Source organism: Callospermophilus lateralis, chromosome 2, assembly GCF_048772815.1.
Source record: "Callospermophilus lateralis isolate mCalLat2 chromosome 2, mCalLat2.hap1, whole genome shotgun sequence".
NCBI lineage: Eukaryota > Metazoa > Chordata > Mammalia > Rodentia > Sciuridae > Callospermophilus > Callospermophilus lateralis.
Genome location: NC_135306.1, coordinates 100,842,316 through 100,862,382, shown reverse-complemented (window position 1 = coordinate 100,862,382; position 20,067 = coordinate 100,842,316).

The following is a 20,067-nucleotide window of genomic DNA, read 5'->3' as shown; positions in this document are numbered from 1 at the left end:
GACAAATAAGCTCCCTTGGGCCTCTTTCAAAGGGCACTAATTCCATTAATGACAGCAGAGTCCTCATGACCTGTAAACTTCCCAAAGACTATGCTTAATACTGTGACATTGCTGGGGAATTAAGTTTCAACATATAAATTGGGGGGTGCAAATACTCAGACGAAAGCAATCCCCAAGGTGCACTTCAAGGGGATGAGACTTCAAATACATAAGAAGTAATCTCTCTGTAGGTTTTCCTAATCTTTACAAGAATTTATTGAGCACCTACCACAAGCCCAAACTTGTGCCAGTAAGTTCCAATTCCATGCTAGGAGTTCTAAGAGGTGGCACAAGAAAGGGATTAAACCTTCCCAAGAGGTCAACAGTAAAATAAGGAGTCCACTTCCTAAGATAGAGCTTCCAACACCTATCCAGGTACTTTCAGAATCCTAATACTGTGGCCTCGGGGCCCATCCTCTTTCCTAATCCCAAGCAAGAAATCATCCTCCAATACTGATAATTATCCCTGCCATGGTCACTGCTTGGGGACGTGCAAAAGGACATCCTGCTTGTTTCTCTTCTGAATTTCACAGTACGGGCATTTGAAGGAGTTAGTAAGGAATGATGGCAGGCTCTCTGAGATGTCCCCTTTGCTTGGGGGCTAAGAATTTTAACTTCTTAAGAGATGGCCACAGTCAGTAGATTCCAAGAGTTGATGTGTCTTCTCTGTACACTACGTCCAGTCTCACAGGCTGGGCCAGTAAGGAAAACACGTTAGTCTTATCTCTATCATTTGGATGGCTAGAGGAGATGACACAGTGGGTTTTATTTCAAACTGAAAAGTGGGGAACAAACTGCAGGGGTGCAGTTCATGTTGACCAGTGACCACAAGAAGGGTTTTGTCCTGTGAAAAGAGGAGGATGTTGTACCTGGCTCTTCTGGGTCAAATCCCAGTTCAGTGTTCAAAGAAAACCCTCACCTTGGGGTAGCTGTCTGCCGGTCCCACTCTGTGACCTCTTACAACTTCAGGGGGTGATGACGTCAGCCCCCAACTCCCTGCTGGTTTCATTTATCTCTTAAACATACCATTCAGCTCTGGGGGCCTGTATCTGCATGCTAGTCTCATATAATCAAGTCCAACTGAGCCAATGATCTGACCTTTTATGCTTCCTAGAGCTAGTATTCATGTCTTTAGAAATGGATTCTGCTGTTCAGAGCACTCAGTTTGATCTAATGGGCTGGGCCTTCCTTGCTTTGCTCTGTGATTATGCATTGGGAATGTTATTAATTATGGCTCTACTTTATATTTTAAAAGCCCATGATTTTGGACTGAGGTTACAACAAAAACATTTAGCATCAGCACACATCTGCTTTCACATGGGAAGGGAGAGGGAGTAGGATAGTAGGGAGCAAAGTTGGCATGATAGGATTGAAGACCGCCAGCATCAGGATTAGACAATTTCCCTCTCCAGCAAGGGAACTGGGAGTGGTGGGGGATGAAAGGGTCAATCAGCAAGTAATGTGGGGACTTCCCAATGTCACTGTCTGTCTTTGTCACTCCCAAGAACAAAAGCCTGCTTCCTGGATGACTGGGGCCTGACCATGGTGGAGATAGGGAGTAAAAAGAGATGAGCTAACAGGGTCAGCTCATGAAAGGTTTTGTAAGCCAAGCATAGGAGTTTGAACTTTATTCTATAAGCAATGGGAAGCCATTTGAAGCAGGGAAATGATCCCTTCTGCAGTGGTATGGGTAATGGATTAATGAGGAGAGATTGGAAGCTTAGGGACCACTCAGGAGGCCACAGTGGTAATCCAAGCAAAGAAGAGGAAGTTATTTAGTAGGCAGAACCCAATGGACCTGTTGACTGAGAGATAAAAGGAGGGAGGAGCGATGATGATGCCGTGCTTTTGGTTTGAGAAACTGGATGAATGATAATGTTAACAGCCAGAGTAAGAAACCCAGTAGGAGGAAGAGGTTTGAGAAAGGGAGAGAGACAGTGACAGATTTGGTTTGGGACCTACTGCCCTGAGACGGTTTGGGGACATTCAGGTGGAGTTGTTCAGGAGATAATTTGTCCCTGTAGGTCTAGTGCTCTGGAGGGAGGTCTTACTAGAGATGACAAATAGGGGTTATGTTCAGCATAAAGATGAGATCTTCCACAGAAGAAAGCACAGAACCATCAGGAGTGTACCTTTAAGGGGCAGGCCGAGGCAGAGAACTTCTGAAGGGAACGGATGCGGTGGGTGTCCTGGAGTGAGCTCTGACACACACGGGCTGTCTCACTCAAGGGAAGAGTTCTTTCCCACTCTGGGGCCTCTCAGTCTTCTGGGGCCACAAAGGCTGGTTCTAGAGAATGGCTGCACCAATGCTGTAGTGTTTCTCAAGCTTACATCTGCCAACGTGTTGCTTCGTTTGGGAAAGGGGTGCTGAGAATTCCCTTCACGGAGTGGGAGTACATGGTGTTGGGTTCTCAAGTCCAGAAAACTCTGGGGTGGCGTTGGAGTCTGCTCACCTGGACTTGAGGGAACTCTCTTGGCCTGCCTAGACCAGAGGTATAGGTGGGGTCATCCGTAACTCATCCTGCCACCAAGTGGTTCCATTTTTTTCCTCTGTACATTTTAATTTTTATGAAGAGCTGATAGAGTTGATGGCCTTCATTTTTTAACACCTGCTTGAGATAGGATTTTCATACATGGATTTCAATACATCCATTTAAAGTGCACAATTCCATGATTTTCAGTATATTCACAGATATGTGAAACCAGGACCACAGTCAATTTTAGAACATCATCATGTCAAAGAAGCCCTGTGCCCTCTAGCTATCCCCCTACCCTTAGCCTCTGCTGTGGTACAAATATGGTGTGTTCCCATGAAAACTCATGTTGAAATTTGGCTGCCTTTATTGAAGTATTGTCAGGTGGGGCTTTTATGTGGTGATTAGGTCATTAAAAGGGACTAATAGCCTTTTTTGCAGTAGTGGTTTAGTGATTGCAAGAGTGGGTCGTCATACTGAGCCCAGCCACCCTTGATTCCCTTTTGCACATGGTCTTCCCATTTTCTGCCATGAGTTGAAGCAGCGCGAGGCCCTCTCTGGTGCATGCTCTTAGATTTTCAACCTATAGAATCATAAGGCAAATAAAAATCTTTTTTAAATGAATTGCTCAATCTCAAGTAAGAGGAGACAGGAGAAAATGGACTCAGCTTCCCTAGCCCTAGGCAACCACTAATCTACTTTCTGTCTACACATTTTCCTACTCTGGACATTTCATTTAAATGAAGTCCTATAACACAAATGGTTTGCTATAGCTTTTAAAACTTTCACTGTCCTATCTGATTATTTCATCTTAACTCTGGGGCGAGGATGTTGGCAGTGTGCAGAGTGCTGGGTGTTTTTCTACCTCTTATCTCTTATAAATCCCCCCAATTCCTTGGAAGGCCAGCCTCGTTCATCCCATTCTACAGATGAGAGCGCCAAGGTCAGAGAGGTTAAATAGCTTGTCAAAGGCACTGGGGTGGGTGTTTAGCTCTGGCTGACTGCAAACCCACTGAGTTGCTGTTGTGCTAAGTACTGAACGAGGGATGGTGAGAGAAGACAAGATATCTAGCCTCCCAGAATGAGTCCCAGGGAACTTGCAGGCCCACAATGGCGTGGGCCGATTTCAGGAACAACCATATGTTGCCCCGTGGTTGGGGTGAACTTCCCTCTTTTGCTGCTTCTCTATTAGGGGGAGGGAGCGGCAGTCGTCTGAACCCCCAGGCACTTGGTACTCTGGGAATGTTCTGGAACCACATGATTAAGGCTGTCCTCACCATCAAGCCCTGCCATGTCATTAGGCTCTGGGACGCAGAGAGATGCCCCTTCTCTAGGCTCTAGCTTTGTGGAGCTTCAGAACAGGGGTTCCAGGACATCCGCCAGAGGAAACTTATCATCTCATTATAAAGGAGCTTTCTCAGTCTGGTTATACGCGGTAATGAAGCATGCAGAAAAACCACACAAGATAGATGGCAGCTTTCACTGGTGGAGCCGAAAACCTGGTTAACTTAATAGTCTATTTATTACATTCACTCTCTGAGCTTACGGCATCTGATTAATATTGCTCATCTCCCCCCTTGCCAGACAATTAAAACTAGTAATATCTGATTGTATAAGCCGATGACAGCACAGATGGGTGTGGAGTGGAGCCTGAGATGAGGAGTGGAGAAGGACTTTTCTTCCTGGTCATGAGGGTGGAATCAGATCCCTGGCAGGTTAAATAAGAACTGCTTCTAATGGAGCGACCTTGGAAAATTCAATAAACTTGAGAAGAGGCCCCTTCTGCCGCCCATGGCCTGGCCTTACCCATTCCCCAGCTTCAGGCAGGAACACAGCAAGGCCTACACACAGAAAAGGTAGTAGAGCAGGTGGGTACATACCCTTTAGCAAAAAAAAGAAAGATGCTGGACATAATCTGACTCACTAAAATAGGAAGGCATGAGGCTGAATTAGAAAATAAAGATGTTGCCACGGAAGGGCGAGTCCCAACTTCCTGCTCTCTCACATGCCTGTTACCAGAGAGCTGGTTATGCAGCCACATTCTCATCAGTGAAATGTTGTCAAGAGAAAACTTCTAAGTTGTTTCTGGGAAAGATGTTTTGTTTTTTGCAAAAATGGCAAGGCACACTAGGAGGACTGCCTGGTGCTGCCTCTTGCTCCTTCTTCCTGAATGTAGGTACAATGCCTGAAGCTTTGGCAGCCATTTTGTGAGCATGAGAATGGAAAGGTAACATGCTATAGGTAGGAACATTAAAAGTGAAAAGGCCTGGACTGTTGATTGCATTACCTGGCTGGCAGACTAACCCCAATGTCATCTTCCTCTGGACATTTTGTTAAGCAAATATATGGCTTTATGGTTAGGCCCAGTTAGAAGGGCACTGTGATATTGGAATGGAAAAACTATCCTAGGTAATACAAATGGCTCCCCTTTATTAAACTTCATGAACATTTTTGTTAAGTGCTTTGTGTTCACTTTGAATCTTCACAGCATGTTCCTTTTGAAGGTACTACTACTACCTCTATTTTATAAATGAGGACATGGGTTTAACTACATAAGGTCATGATCAAGAAATAGCAGAGCTAAGATGTGAGTCTGGATTTTTCTGACTGTAGAGTGTGATTATAATTAATCATTATAGCCTATGATTTCATCAATGGGACCCTTCGGCATGGAACCCTGGGGTGAATGTCGCTTAGAATCTAGTTGACTTCAAAGGACTGAGCATCTATCAGGTGTATCCAAGGGACCCGATGAAAAGACATGATTCAGTCTAACTGGTGGGCAGAGACTGCTCCTTCCCCTCTTGAACCCTCTACAAATATCCCAAATATGACACAGGCATTGACAGATCAAAATGAGTCAAGCTAATCTCACCCACCGCAGCCTAGTAGATGGCCAAAGAGTGACCCGGTTATGAGGAGGAAAGTTCCCAGGGAGAGCATTCGAGTTAAAAGACCCCTGACCTGAGAATCTGTGGATCCCATCAGAGCCCAATGCGTAGCTTTTGAATACAGAACAGGTGGCATCTCATCCATGGTATTGAACAACTCTAAGAAATTAGAATAGGACAGTTTTGAAAACTGTGTCTGGTTCTCTCAACAACACTTTGGTTGCTTCTCCTAGTTGGAGAAGATAGTCCAAGTATGCAATTGTTCTTTTACTTGAACCCCACCCCCCAAACTTAACTACTTGAGTCTGTTTCCAATTCTTGGATGTACTTAGTGAGCGCTGATCACATAATAGGTGTTCAGTAAATATCTGTTGCCTTTGTGACCAGCCAGGGTAATAAAAAAATGAATATGATCCATCCTTCTATTCTCTAGTGAGAGGTAAAAAACATGCTCTCTTGGAGGTCTGCCAGCTGATGATACTTAGCATGCGAGGGGCCACTTATTGATACTTTCCCATCAGCCCAGTGCTCATCAACTCTCCAGCCGTCCACCGAGGGACTTGGCCACAGCCCATCACACCATTATTCAGCAGGGGAGTCTTCCCCTCCCTGCCTCCCCTTCAGGGCAGGAGCCATCTAGAGAGGGGAAAAAAATAAGAATAAACATATGCAAGAAGTGGGGCTTAAACATCCCATGAAGATTAACTTATCTTCAGTAATTGCCTTAACTAGGGGATTTTTAATGCTTTTCAAAGTTTCTTAGAGGAGGAAAAATATGCAGAGTGAGTCCTATAGCAGCCAACAGAGGAGATCCTTAGAGGGAAAAAAAAGGTATCAACTGTAAGAAGCCCATAGCTAGGAAATTTTAAGGCACTGATTCTAGGGGATTTAATAAGAATGTAATTTGTATAATTAACCATTCATCAATGTCAATTTCATTAAATGAATGCCAGAAATATTACCTTCAGCAGCATGACCTAACAGGATTGGAATATATTATATGAAAAATGAACACTTAGTGTTTCCCCCCTCCCCTGCTCTGTCTGTCATTGCAAGATTTGCAAGGCTGAGAAATAATTTAAAGGGTAGTAAATGAAACTGGCTAAGGCAAATGTGTGCATTTTGGTAACTAACCTCCGTCATGATGTATGAGAGTTTATGTCAAAATGTTTTCCTACAGCAATGACTAAAGGGACCTGTAACTCCCTCCTAAGTGGCAAAATGCGAGAAATAATATCAGGAGCTTCCGGAAGACACCCCTTGTCCCCTGCCTGAATATAGCCCGCCTTTCCCTGGGTTAGTTATCTGGGGTCCAAGATCAGGAGTCACAGGCTTTCATGTCCAGATTTTGCAGATCTCCCTAACTCCTCCAGCGTGGCCTCTCACTGGACCACTTGCCTATCTGACCAGGAAAAGTGATGATTGATGCCCAATAGAAAGAAATCATTCCAAGTTTTATTCATGTTATTGCCTACAGTCACCAAGGGAACACAGGGCTTAGTGTAGGTGGGCTGATAAAATATTTGTAAATAGGACTTATTCCCAAGGTTGTGCATGAGAAAGGCAGTTTATGGGGGATTTATTCATTTCAGCTCACTATGGGAAACATGGAAGGTTGAGGGGGCAATAACTTGCCTGCTTGTGTGCTCTTGGGACTGTAAGCATAGGCATATGCATACCCACACCCACACCCACACATACATACACACACACACACACACACACACACACATTGGATCAATGATATAACTTAGCAGTTGAGTCTTCAGATTTACAAACTATTGTCATTGGACTTGGTAATGTGCCTTGCACATAGTAGGTGCTCAGTCAGTACTCATTTGACTGCATTTCCCACAGTCTTCGTTCCACTTCTATTCTCTTCTGTTTCAGTATACGTTTAGGCTAATAATGTTATATCAGTATTCCTGCAGAATCTGCTTTTTAGAATCCCAGGTCCTGAGAGACAAGAAATATTTGGCAAGCAAATCAAATGTACTTTTAAAAAAATGAAATCATGCCACAGAAAGGTTTTTCCATTTTTTAAAAATACATTCAATTTCGAAAAGTCACACAACCTAGGAGGAAGAAAGAACATATTAGTTTGGGAATCAAGAGACCAGATGTCAAGATCGGACTACATCCTTACAGCTGTTTCCTGACTTAAAGTTATATGTTATCCATTATTTGAGGCAAAGCAATAAAATATTCCTCCTTCCCCTCGATGTGGAAAAGAGAGGTCATACCTAGCACTTGAGGAAAGAGAGAGGGTGTCAAAGAGCTGCTGGGCAGTGCCTGCCCAAGTCCTGTGCACCAGGTCCCTGGGGCTCCAGGACTCTTTCTGAAACATCTTGAATGTGCTCCCCCTTCTCCATCCCCACAGCCACAGACTCTTCTTCTAGCTTGGACTGGGTGACTGGAGTAAGCAACCTGTCCTCTCTGAACCGCAGTTTCTTCATCTGTAAAATGAGGATAATGATATCTCCTTCCAGGGATGCAGTCAGAATTCAGAGAAATGTGTATAAAGCTATCTGGTGAGGGCTGAGTTCCTTCCTCAGTCTTCTAAGAGAGGACAGGAAACTTGGTAAACACCCTAAGACGTTATGAAGTTACCCTTGAAGAACATTGGGATTTCAAGAAAATGCAACAGGGAGAGATTAATGTCTTATAAAGGAAACTGGAATGGAGTTCATGATAGAATTTTGGGTATCTTCTTTCCATAGATGATATGTTTTTTAGAAATAAGACTCAGTGTTGAGCCCTTTGATCCTGATCGTATGGGTAACCATGATCTATATTTTCTAGCTACTAAAGTGGGACATATGGTGTTTGGTACCACCGGAATCTCTGGAGCTACTTCCAAAAGCATGAACTGAAGCTGGGAGGTGGGGTGAGGATTCCGAGGTATTAGAATGTCTGGATAGTCCAGGGATAGACTGTGTGGCATCTAGACAGTCCCCCAGAAAACAATGCTTCCCCATGTAACTCAGTAGTGGGTCTGAGGATCCATTGGTCTTTACCTAGAGTCTCCTATGGCTTCAAGCAAGTGACCAGACCTCCCAAGCCTCTATTTCTTATCTGTAAAATGGGAAGAGGAATGGCAATCTCTTTGAGGAGAATAATAGAGGGGAACAAGATTTGGCTTGCAGCCTTCTTGGTACACTGCCTGACACATAGCAGAAGTCAATGTTAGTGACAGCCAGAATATAGTTTCAAGACCTAGGGATCAATGGGACGGTGTCCTAAAGTACAGGAGCTGAAAATAAGTGAGCTCATCTCAAACCCTTTCCATTTTGTCTACAAGGAGCAAAAGTCTCCAATTAGGCGGCTTCTGCAGGCCTGGCCGGCTCCTCTCTCAGGAGGCAACCTCGCTTAGAGTACAAACAAGACGCACCCTGGACACACACGGCCAGGCCCCAGACAAGTGTGGGTCTGCCTATCAAGAGTCTGCCCAGGGTACCATTCCCACCTGCACCCTTGCAGGGACTTCCCTGGGCTGTGGCCTCAGAGCTCCTTCACGGGGGGCGGGAACTGGAGCCCAGGATTTGGCTCTGGGCCTCTGGGACTCTCCGGCTTCATTTTGAAGGCGGCTCAGTGTGGTGTGGCCTCACTCGCTGACAGCCGTGGTCCAAGCTGAGCCTGACACCTTGTCTGAGAGATGCCAGCTTGGGACAACTGCTCAGAGCCCTGGAACAGGAGGCTGCCTGTGCAGGGCCAAGGGGTAGTGAGTGATGTGGAAAGAGCCAGGCCAGAGTGTGCAGACACAGCATCTATGCCCCGCCCTGCCACCAGGCAGCTGTGGGACTGTGGGAAGGCCCAACCTCACTGGACCTGTTTCCTCCACTCTAACAGAGGGGGTCGGACGAGATCAAGGGCTGCTGAAGTTGTTATTGTTTCAAGCAGCAGAAACCTTTTCACAAATTGAATCTAAACAAAGAAGTGATAAAAAACACACCAAAGGAGAACTTTCTGGTTAAACTGGCTTTCCCTTACCCTCAAAGTGGTCTCGGGTCACCTGCACAGATCCCCAGAGCTCTGAGGGATGTTGGGCAAGCCATCAGCGTTCACTGTGTCTGTCGGTCATTCTGAGTTCATCTGACTGATTGTGTCACTGCATGGTTCTGATGAATATCCCCTACCAGGGAAGCCTGATTCGACCTACTGATGACCAAGTAGGAGGGACCACTTTTTAGAATCAAGTTCATTTCTTTGGGGAGGTCTCTTCTTTAGTCTGTGTTTTCTGAGAAGGCATTTATGATGTCAATGTGACTTATAGTTATCCTGGTAGGCACCGAAGCTTGTAAAGGCCACCTAATCACTTTGCTTTGGTGATCATTCGTCATCTTACACATATAAAGAGTGGAGAGACGCAGAAGTTGCTTGTGGGTGGAGGCGGAGGCGAGCGTTCACTTGGACCATGTCAGGGCAGCACGTGGGAAGATGGAGAAGCAGGCGGTCACCAATGATCCTCAACAGGAAGGGCTCCTTCCCCTTGGTCTCACTGGCCCCTGAGCCCTCTTCTCCTTTTCTCTATCCCTCCATTCCTGCTTTCCTCTTCTCTCCTCCCTTCCTCCTCTAATACTGAAGTAGTATTAGATGTCCATTCCTCTAGGTGTTGGGATAGGCAGGTTGGAGGAAGTACAAAGATGAGGGATGGAGTTGTTACGGTTTGCATGTGAGGAGTTTCCCCAAAGCTCCTGTATTAATGCAGACATGTCTGGAGTGAAGTGTTAGATTGTGAGAACTATAACCTAATCTGTCCATCCTACTGGGAAGGGACTAACTGGTAACTGTAGTGTAGAGGAGTCGGTCACTGGAGGTTGCCCTGGAATGGTGCCTCTGCCCTGTGATCCCTTCTCCTCTCTGACTCCTGGCTGCCATGAATGGAGCAGCACTTCTCCACCACACCTTTCCTTCATGATAGGTCCAGAGCAATGGACTTGGCTGACCATTGACTGAACCTCTGGAACCATGAGCCCACTCCTCTAAGTTGTTCTTAGAGGTATTTTGTTCTCAGTGACACAACCCTGACTAACACATCAATTTCTTTAGGCTCATGGCCAAGTATAGGAGGGGATCTGGAATAAGCCTAGTGCAATAAAGATTTGGGATTATCCTCAGGATAACCTATAGTTATCCTGGTAGGCACCAAAGCTTGTAAAGGCCACCTAATCACTTTGCTTTGGTGTTCATTCGTCATCTTACACATATAAAGAGTGGAGAGACGTAGAAGTTGCTTGTGGGTGGAGGCAGAGGCGAGGTGGTCCTGAGAATAGAGGGGGGAACTAACTCCACCCAGGGCAATACAGGGCCAGTTGGTGGAGCTTGGACTTATGTGAACACACAAAGCTTCTCTCTCGCCGGAAGTAGGCAGATTTGGTGGTGGTGGTGGGGGGGGAGTGTGTTGGGGATTGAACCTAGGGCTTCGTGCACGCCAGGCAAGTGTGTGCTAGGCAAGCACTGAACCACTGAGCTATGAGCTACTTCCCCAGCTCCACTACGCATATTTTTGTGGAGGGGAATTTTTAGATGGAGATCTAGAGGCAGAAAGTTTATGGGAAGGACAAGGGATAGCTGCCTTGCGAGAGGGAACGGGGTTCCCCAGGCAGAGTTATGCTTCCCATCCCCACACAGGCTGATGAGACCCATTTGAGAAAGGGGTCTGCCCCTGCACATAAGAATAGCAATGATAATTAATAATTTATACTTAATGAGATTAAATTAATAATTATTTTAATTATGACATGTTTCCCTCCTCTCTTTCCCCTGCCAGGGCAGACTTGGCGCTTCTCAGGATTACAGTCATAATGGTAACAGATAAACCTTAATTAAAACATTCCAAAATACAATGGCTGAATTAAAATGCTGTGACATGTCGTTCTCATCTCATTTTGAGCTCTCGCCGATGACGATGAATGTCTCCCCACTGCTGGCAGCATCTTGGCAGTTCAGAGCAGTTGCCCTCACATCTCTCAGTGGTGTCTGCCCGAGACTCCCTCACACCCCTTGGGGTCAGCTAGCAAACCCCCTGGACCAGGGACCTCTCCGGCTCTCCCTTTCTCATGCCTGGTAAATGTTGAGCATACTTTCCCCACATGAAGCCACCCTCTTCCTGGCCCCAGCCTGCCTCCATCTTCCTTCTTTGTGCTTGTTCTCAGGCCATTGTGGATCCAAGGAAAGCATTCTGGGTTCTGGCTCCCTGAGCACCATTTCTAAGGTTTAAGCAAGGCCTGACTCTGTCAGGGGCTCTCCCTTCCGTCTCAGTTACTGGCTGAATCTCGGCTTTCTGCCCTCACTTTGAGCTTTTCCTGCTCAGTGTACTCATCTGCAGATACTTACTGTCTGTCTTAGTTTTTTTTGCTGCTGTGACAAAAAGATCTGACCATAACACATGTAGAGGAGGAAACGTTTATTTGGGGGGCTCACTATCTCAGAGGTCTAAGTCCACCCACTGCAGGCTCCATTCCTCCGAGTGTGTGGAGGGAAGTGACTCTCAAGATGATCAGGAAGCAGAGAGACTCCACTTTCCAGATACAAATATATACCCAAAGCCACACCTCCTCCAGCTACACCTACCTGCTTTCAAATACCACTCAATTAATCCCATCAGGTGATTAATTCACTGATTGGGTTGAGGCTCTCATAACCCAGTCATTTCTCCTCTAAAACTTCTTGCACTGTCTCCTGTGTGAGCTTTTGGAGGACACCTCACATCCAAACCAAAACACTGTCTCATGGCTGCTGTCTACAGACAGGTTTCCAAGTATGTATGGCTCCCCCAAAGCCATCTCCAGATCAATGGCCTTTTTATAGTATTTAGCACTTATTGATTCAGCTATGTATTTGCACTTATTAGTAAACATTTAGGATGATTTATGCTTGGTGCTGGGCTAAAGAGGCATAAGATACCCTCTTGTTCTTGTGAACCTTATCGGTTCATAAAACAGAACAGAAACTACACGGACAAATTGATTCCAGGTGTGAGTGTTCATGGAGTCCTTGCTGGCTGGTATGAACAGGAGGGTGGGGCTGCCCCAGACTGGGGAAAGGCAGGCGAGGGAGTTTCCTGAACACGTGGCCCTGTGCTGAACAGTAAAAGAAGGCATTATTCAGGTGATTCCAGGGTGAAGTTCACACTGAGCAGCATCAGAAGCAAGAATGCCCAAAGGAGCCCAGCATTCCAGGATCTGAAAGTAGGGAGGATGGCTAATGGGTGGCATTCAACAGGGGAGAGAAAGAAGGGGAGCCTGCAGATGCAGTTAGGGCCAAGACCATGAAGCATGTTGAAGGCACATCTAAGAAGGCTCAAGTTCATGAGCAGGTGCATCAAAGAGCAAATTAATTGTTATGAAGCTACCATCAAATGTACTGAGTCCTGCTTGGTACCAAGGCAGTGAACTAGTCCTTATTTTCCCTTCTAGCTTTCATGCCAAAGCTAATTAACAAAGTTGCCCTAATTTGAGTCATTTGCATTACAAAATCTCTTTTAGTTTAGCACAGAGAGGGAAAATAAATGTGTGCATGCAAACACCACACACACACACACACACACACACACACACACACACACTCCTAACATAACATCCCCAAATTTACCTAGCCCAGAGTTATTTTAAAATATTTTCATTCTAAACGATTAAGCCTTGGAAACAAGGCAGTCTCACCCAGCTGGAAGCTCTCCTGTAGAGAATCTACAAAAAGATACACCAGAGCCTCTGGGAGTTCCCCTGGCCCTTCGGAGCTGCTAGTTCTGGAGTCATGATGGGGGGGAAATTGCAGGGTATTTTATTAGCTCCAAGGAGGTGTTACTGTTTCCTGAGAAATGCTCCTGCTACCACCTCTCACATCCTTGGTTAATTGATATTGATCCATTCATGAATGCATTTTCCCCTTTCTTCACTTAATAAATTTACATAGTACTCACTCCTCCTTGTGCTAAACATTGTTGTGGATGTTGGGATGCAAAGATGAATGCCACAAGGCCCCCTGACCAAAGCACTCCCCATCTAGAGAGAAAGCTAGGCAAGTCGATAGATAAGGACAGGCAGAGAGAGGCAATGTGACAAGGTCTTAAAGAAGCACACGAGTGAGGAACAGGCTGCACTGCTCCCAAGGAGAAACCCCTCCCACCCACCAAGGGGAAAAAAGAACCATCTAGCAAAAGAAAATGAAGGTTTAATGCCCATAAAAGGTATCCAGAGCACTAGTTATATTCGAGAGATAAATAATTTTATTTATGAAAATGTCAAGGGGAAGGAGATGCATAACTTCTTCGAGAATAACTCCTTCCTCTGCTCGTATGTCAATAACAAGAAGCCTAAAATAATTTGGGCTTGAAGATGGATGGAGCTGGAGAGCTTGGCATTATTGCCAGCATTGTAAATCAGTGGGCCGACAGCATCTTTCTCCCACCTGTCCGGCGTCTGCTCCCTGGCTACCTCCTCACCTGGCTCTGGCCGCAGTCAGATGATTGCTTCCGTTTGGAACATGATAGCATGCATGCTGTACATAAGAGATATTGATTGTGAATACGTTGCTGACTGGAAGACATGCCTCTGTGGACATGTTAGGAAGGGGGGAGGAGAGGAAATAAAATTAAAAAGAGAGTGAAAAAACACCCACAGCCCCCAGTTAGAAACTGCTCACATATTTGAAGCTAATGGTGTTTTCGTTGCCTATTTCTTTTCTTCCTTCCTTTCGTTTTTTTGTTTCTTGAGGTTCTAAATGTCAATATTGCATTTACTGCTGAACAAACTAAAATCATCACAAATATAATAAAAGGAGAGAGGTAAGCCTTGGTTCTCTGCAGAGAATGATTGGCACTTTTGAGCCCTGGATTGGTCGGGCCTTTATCTTGACTGCATCAGCTCATAATTAAACAATAAAGGAAGGGATTGCTACTTGCTTTGAATATATATACATATGTGTGTGTGTGTCTGTGTGTCTGTGTGTGTGTGAGAGTTTTCTGTATGGAGGGGGCAGAGTGTATTTTATAAACTCGGATGCTGCCCCAGTTTTCTGTAAGGAAGGAAATGTGTGTATTTTATAAACTCTGCTCTTGTCTCTGTCAATGCTGAAAGACTCAGAGGTGACATGATAGCTGTCACAAAGAGTTTTTGCTCAATAACATTGAATGCTAACCACCCGGAGGTTCCCTAGGCCCCCAGAGGAGTGGGAAGATGATGAGGGAGGAGATAAAAGCAAGAAAATGGTTGGACAGGAGGATTTCTGTAGAAGTGTGTGTGTGTGTGTGTGTGTGTGTGTGTGTGTGTGAGAGAGAGAGAGAGAGAGAGAGAGAGAGAGAGAGAGAGAATCATGTATTGACCATGAGCTGTCTCGTCTTCACCAGGTGATAAACCGAGCCTCTATGATCTTACAGGAAACATCAACTGCCTAAGGAGTGCTGTTTCAGCGACTAGAAAGAATCTTGGAAATAGTCAAGAAAGATGATTTTTCAGTGAACCAAAATGCTCTCCCAGTGGCCTCTGAGATTAAGATGTGGTATAGGAGGGCTGGGGCGGGGGCTCAGTGGTAGAGCACTTGCCTGTCATGTGTGAGGCACTGGGTTCAATCCTCAGCACCACCTAACAATACATACATGCATAAATAAATATTTAAAAGAACCAAAACTAAATAGAGCTTAAAAAAAGATGTGGTATAGGAATCTTATCCATTAAACCTTGGGGGAGAACGAATCACTCCTGAGGATGAGCCCAAACCAGGTGGCAGAGTCACCCGTTCCCCCAGGAGCTCAGGTATCCTGGTTCCACATCTCATGACCTGTCATTTAACATCTTTGTCCAATGTGTGTATCAGGGCCACCAAAGGAGCTTCCTCTACTCTGGAGGAAGAGCAGGCTTCATATTTTCAGCTGCCTCTGTCACTCAGCTCTGTTGTGCCTTGATACTTCCCCGGGAGACATATCTGATTATTCTACACAAACCCAGCTGGGAGATTGGAAGAGATGTCCTGTTAGCCAGTTGCTCGGGTAGCTTCGATTGCAAGGGTCCATCTTTTGCTTTTTTCCCCTTCAAGTCATTGCACCTAGTAACCTGTCTGCCTGTCAATTCTCTATGGCCCCCTGGGTGTCAGCAGAAGCTCTCCCGGGAGTGACAGGTTAGCAGTGAAGGCATAATCTGCTAGTCAGATTTCACACTGCCGCACAGGGAACAGGTACCCTTGACAGGGGAGTGATTAAATATGGGAAGACACTTGGACACTTGCTATTACCTGCAAATGGCAAGCAACACCTTAGAAAGCTAGTTAGTGACACAGAGACAGGAGTGGGACAGGGGACACTTGTTTGAGTCCCTGTTTATTCCTGCGCCTCTCAGGGCCTGTCCCTAGCTTGAATACCCTCTCTTGTAGTCTTCCCAAGCCACTGGAAGAAGTTCTAAAAAGGAGCCTTGATCCTTTTGTGTGACTAAGATGTTTTCCCTGTTTTAGTCGTGCTACTTCAGAACGGACCTTATGCTGGCTTTATCTGTAGCGCAGGCTATGTTTAAAGTCATTGGAGCTGATGTCCACACTCCTTACTTCACATATTTGCAGGGATAACTTTCACCTGTTTCTTCACTCGCCACCAGAAACCCATACCCCAGGGGGGGAAATTCTTTGAAGTCTAAATACTTAACCATGCCTTTGGCTCCAAAGAATGTTTGAGAGAAATTAGTTCTGAGTAGGTTTTTTTTTTCTTCTTTTCATTCATCTGAGAAGTTTTCTGGGCAAGAAAAATGGTTGCTCTTTTCTTGGTGGATGGCCAGTGATGAAAGGTGTCCCCACGTCCTCTGGGATTACCTCGAAGGGCTCTGGCTTGGAAAACGTTACCTGGTTATCTTTGAGAAGAAGAATTGCTTCATGTCAGAATAATTGCTTCAGTTTTAGAGGTTTCTAAGTGAGAGAGCCCCTCGTCTACCATGTAGGAGCATGTCTTCATGTCCCTGCGAACACCTTGTCTGAACTCATACGAATTCTCTGGTTGGTAGAGGAAGGGGCAGTGGGCTCTTCTGACTCATCTCTGAACTAGCTAAGGACAAGGCTTCAGATACTTGTGTCTCCATAAAAGAAGCCTCCATTTAGTGTTGCGGAAACGTGACTCCATGACCAGCTGCTGTCACGAATACAAATGCATCTTTATGGCTGACAGTAATAACTGGGGGATTTTTCTGTGAAATGTTTGTTATTTCTTTTTCCCATTTCATTTTAAGTGAGTTGCCCTGTACTTGTATATATTCTTCACACTCATTCTTTGTCAGCTTATGTGTGTGGTTAAAAAAAAAAAAAAAGAAAGAAAAACCTGTCTCGGTCTCTAACTTGTTTTTCACGTTCTTTGCAGTGTCTTGATGAGCAGAAGTTCTTAATTTGATTAAAGAAACACATATGGTCAGTAAACACGTGACAAGATGTTGAAACTTGTTAATATTTAGGGAAACGCATAACAAGGGCAAATGAGATACTGTCTTCACTCATTTGAATGAAGAAGTGTGGCAATATCAAGTCTCGGAGAGAAAGAGGATCTCTAAGACCTTTTGTATATTACTGGCAGGAGTGTGAAATTGTGCAGCCACTTTGGCATTTCCTTGTAAAATTGAACACTCGAATGCTTCCTAAGCCAGCCATTTCACTACTGAGGAGCCATTCTACCCCTTGCGTACATGTTATGGGTTGGGATATGAGGCATTCCTCAAAAGCTCCCGGGTTACTGCTGGGATATTCAGAGGTGAAGTGCTTCCACTGCGAGAGCTGTAACCTAATGAGCTCCTCCCGGCTTGGATGGACTAACTGGGTGGTAACTGGAGGCAGGTGGGTCATGTCTGGAGGAGGATGGTCACAGAGGGTGAGCTCTGGAAGGGTTCATCTTTCATGAGACATGTTCTCCTTTCTCTCTCTGCTTCTTGGCTGCCGTGCATGGAGCAGCGCTCCTTCACCCCACCCTTCTGCCATGATGTTTTGCCTTACCTTGGGCCCAGAGCTCTGGAGCCGGTCTACCATGGACGGACCCTCTGAAACTGTGAGCTCAGAATAAAATTTCCTCCTCCAAGCTGTGCTTGTCAGTTATTTTCATCACAGAGACAAAACCCCGACTAACATAGCCTGCAAGGGCACCTCCTGCGTATGCACACTGGCAGACATGTATGAGAAGGCTCATATCGGCATTACCTGGAAAAAGCAAAACCTAGAAACAAAACAAATGTACTCTGACAGGAGAATGGATAAATATATTGTGGTGTGTGTATATAACGGAATAACAAACCCCAGCCAAAATGAATGAATAATAGCCCACGTGCAACAATATGGATTACTCTTAGTAATAGAATTTGAGTGAGAAAGCAAATCCAAGAAGAATGCATATTGCATGATATCCTTTGTATAAAGTTAAAATCAATACAAACCAAAATATTCCTTGGTAAAAGAATATAAATATAGCTGGGGGAAAAAAAAAAACCTCTGAAAGCTGAAGACTGCAGCTAAAGAAAAGAAAAACAAGTTGATGGACATAAGCTTCAAGATAGTGCTTGGTTACTTTGGGCAGAGGAAGATGAGATATGACACAGATTGATATGGATGCTCTAGTTTTCTTGTTATTTGGTGATTTAGTAAACATTTATTACTGCATAAATAGGAATACATAAATGTGCCAACAAAAATCAAATAATTAGATCGAAAAATGGGCAAGAACACAAATAGACATTTTTCCAAAGGTGATATAACAAATGGTCAAAAAGCACATGAAAAGATGCTCAACATCACTAGTCATCACAGAAGTGTAAATCAAACCCAGAATGAGACATTGCCTCATACCCATTAAGATAGTCACTATCAAAAAAACAAAACAAAAACAAAAACCAGAAAATAATAAATGCTGTTGAGAATGTTGAGAAATTGGAAACCTTGTGTGCACTGTTAGTGGGTTATTAAATGATGCAACCATTATGGAAAACAATATGGAGTTTCCTCAAAATTAAAAATAGAATAACCATATAACAGCAATTCTTCTTCTGGGTATATATGCAAAAAAATCAAAAGCAGGGTACTGAGGATATATTTGTATGCTCCTCTTCACAGCAACATTATTAAAAATAGCCTTCAAGGATGACTAGATAAACAAATTGTGGTGTATAAACACAATGGAACTTTACTCAGTTTTTTTAAAGGAAATCCTGTCACATATTACAATACGGATAAAATTTGAGGACATTATGCAAAGTAAAACAAGTCACAAATAGAAAAATACTGCATGAGCCTTTTCACTTAGATAAGGATTTAGAGTAGTGAGATTAATAGACATGAAATTAGGGACAGGGAGACAAGGGGATGTAGACTTGTCTTTTCATAAGGGCAGAGTTTCAGGATTGTAAGATGTTACAGTTTGGATCTAGAGTGTTCCCCAAAGGTTCATGTTTTTAAGCCTTGTGTGTTGAAGACTTGGTCCCTAGCTGGTGGCACTATTGGAGGTGGTGACAGGGCTGAGTTGGAGGGAGTAGGTCCCTGGGGGTGTAACTTTGAAAGGTGTACTTTGTTCCTGTCCCCTTCCTCTCTCTGTTTCCTAGCTGCCATAAGCTCAGCAGCTTTCCTCTGCCACATGCTCCTGCTGCCATGATATTCTACTTTGCCTCAGGTTCAAAGCAATGGAGCCAGCTGACCTTGAACTTCAACCTCTGAAACCATGAGCCAAAATAAACCTTTTTTCTTTTAAATTGTTTATCTCAGGTGTTTTGTCACAGTAATGAAAAGCTGACTAACACACAAGATAAAAAAGCCTGGAGATTTGTTTCACAAAAGGTAAATATATTTAATATTTCTGAATTTACATTTAGAATAGTTAAGATGGTAAGTTTTATGTTATGTATTTTTTTTAAAATCACAGTTTAAAATACACTTAAAAAGGTAGGAACTATACTGTAGGCATTTACTTTATCACTGCTGAAAGGAATCTTGGGTGAAGTTAGGCATTAAAGGAGAAAATCACACTCAACTCCCAAAATTCCAACATAACAGCCAATATAACATAACGATCAACATAACAATAAGAAACATAAATGAACAAATGCATCAATTAAAAAACAAATAATGAGAGCTACTTAGGGACTAAAAGTAGGAGTGTGTGGTTTTGTTCTATTTAATCCTGCTGTGTTGCACCCTGGATTGTTGTTACTTGTAAAATGAAGTTAAGGCCACAAATAGAAGCATCCTGAAGGTTTTGATCAAGACTGAAGTAAAAACCTCAAAGTAGCATGAACATTGAATCTTAACAGGGAGGAGGGGGACTGACCAGAGGGCCAAAGCTACAGATCCTTCTTAGTTTCTACTACCCAAAGACTGCTCTCTGGGCATGGACAGGCCAGCATTTTTGATTGAAAAAGATTTGAATGCACCTTGATTGCTTATTAATGGAAGTAATAAAACCTATTGGATTCACATTTGATTTACTATCTCACAGGTTGGCTCATCTAGTGATAGACAGAATTGATCCCTTGATCCCATTTAATTAGATTTACTTATTTGACTGTGACAAAGGCTTTTCTTCCCCTCATCAGCAGCTGGGATGACTATGCCCTGACCAAACTGGGAAGAGATCAAAGCTAGGTACCAAAGTGGATATAGAAATGAACATGATTACAAAAGAATTGGTTTTTACATTTTGTGCTAACTTATATATCCATTCA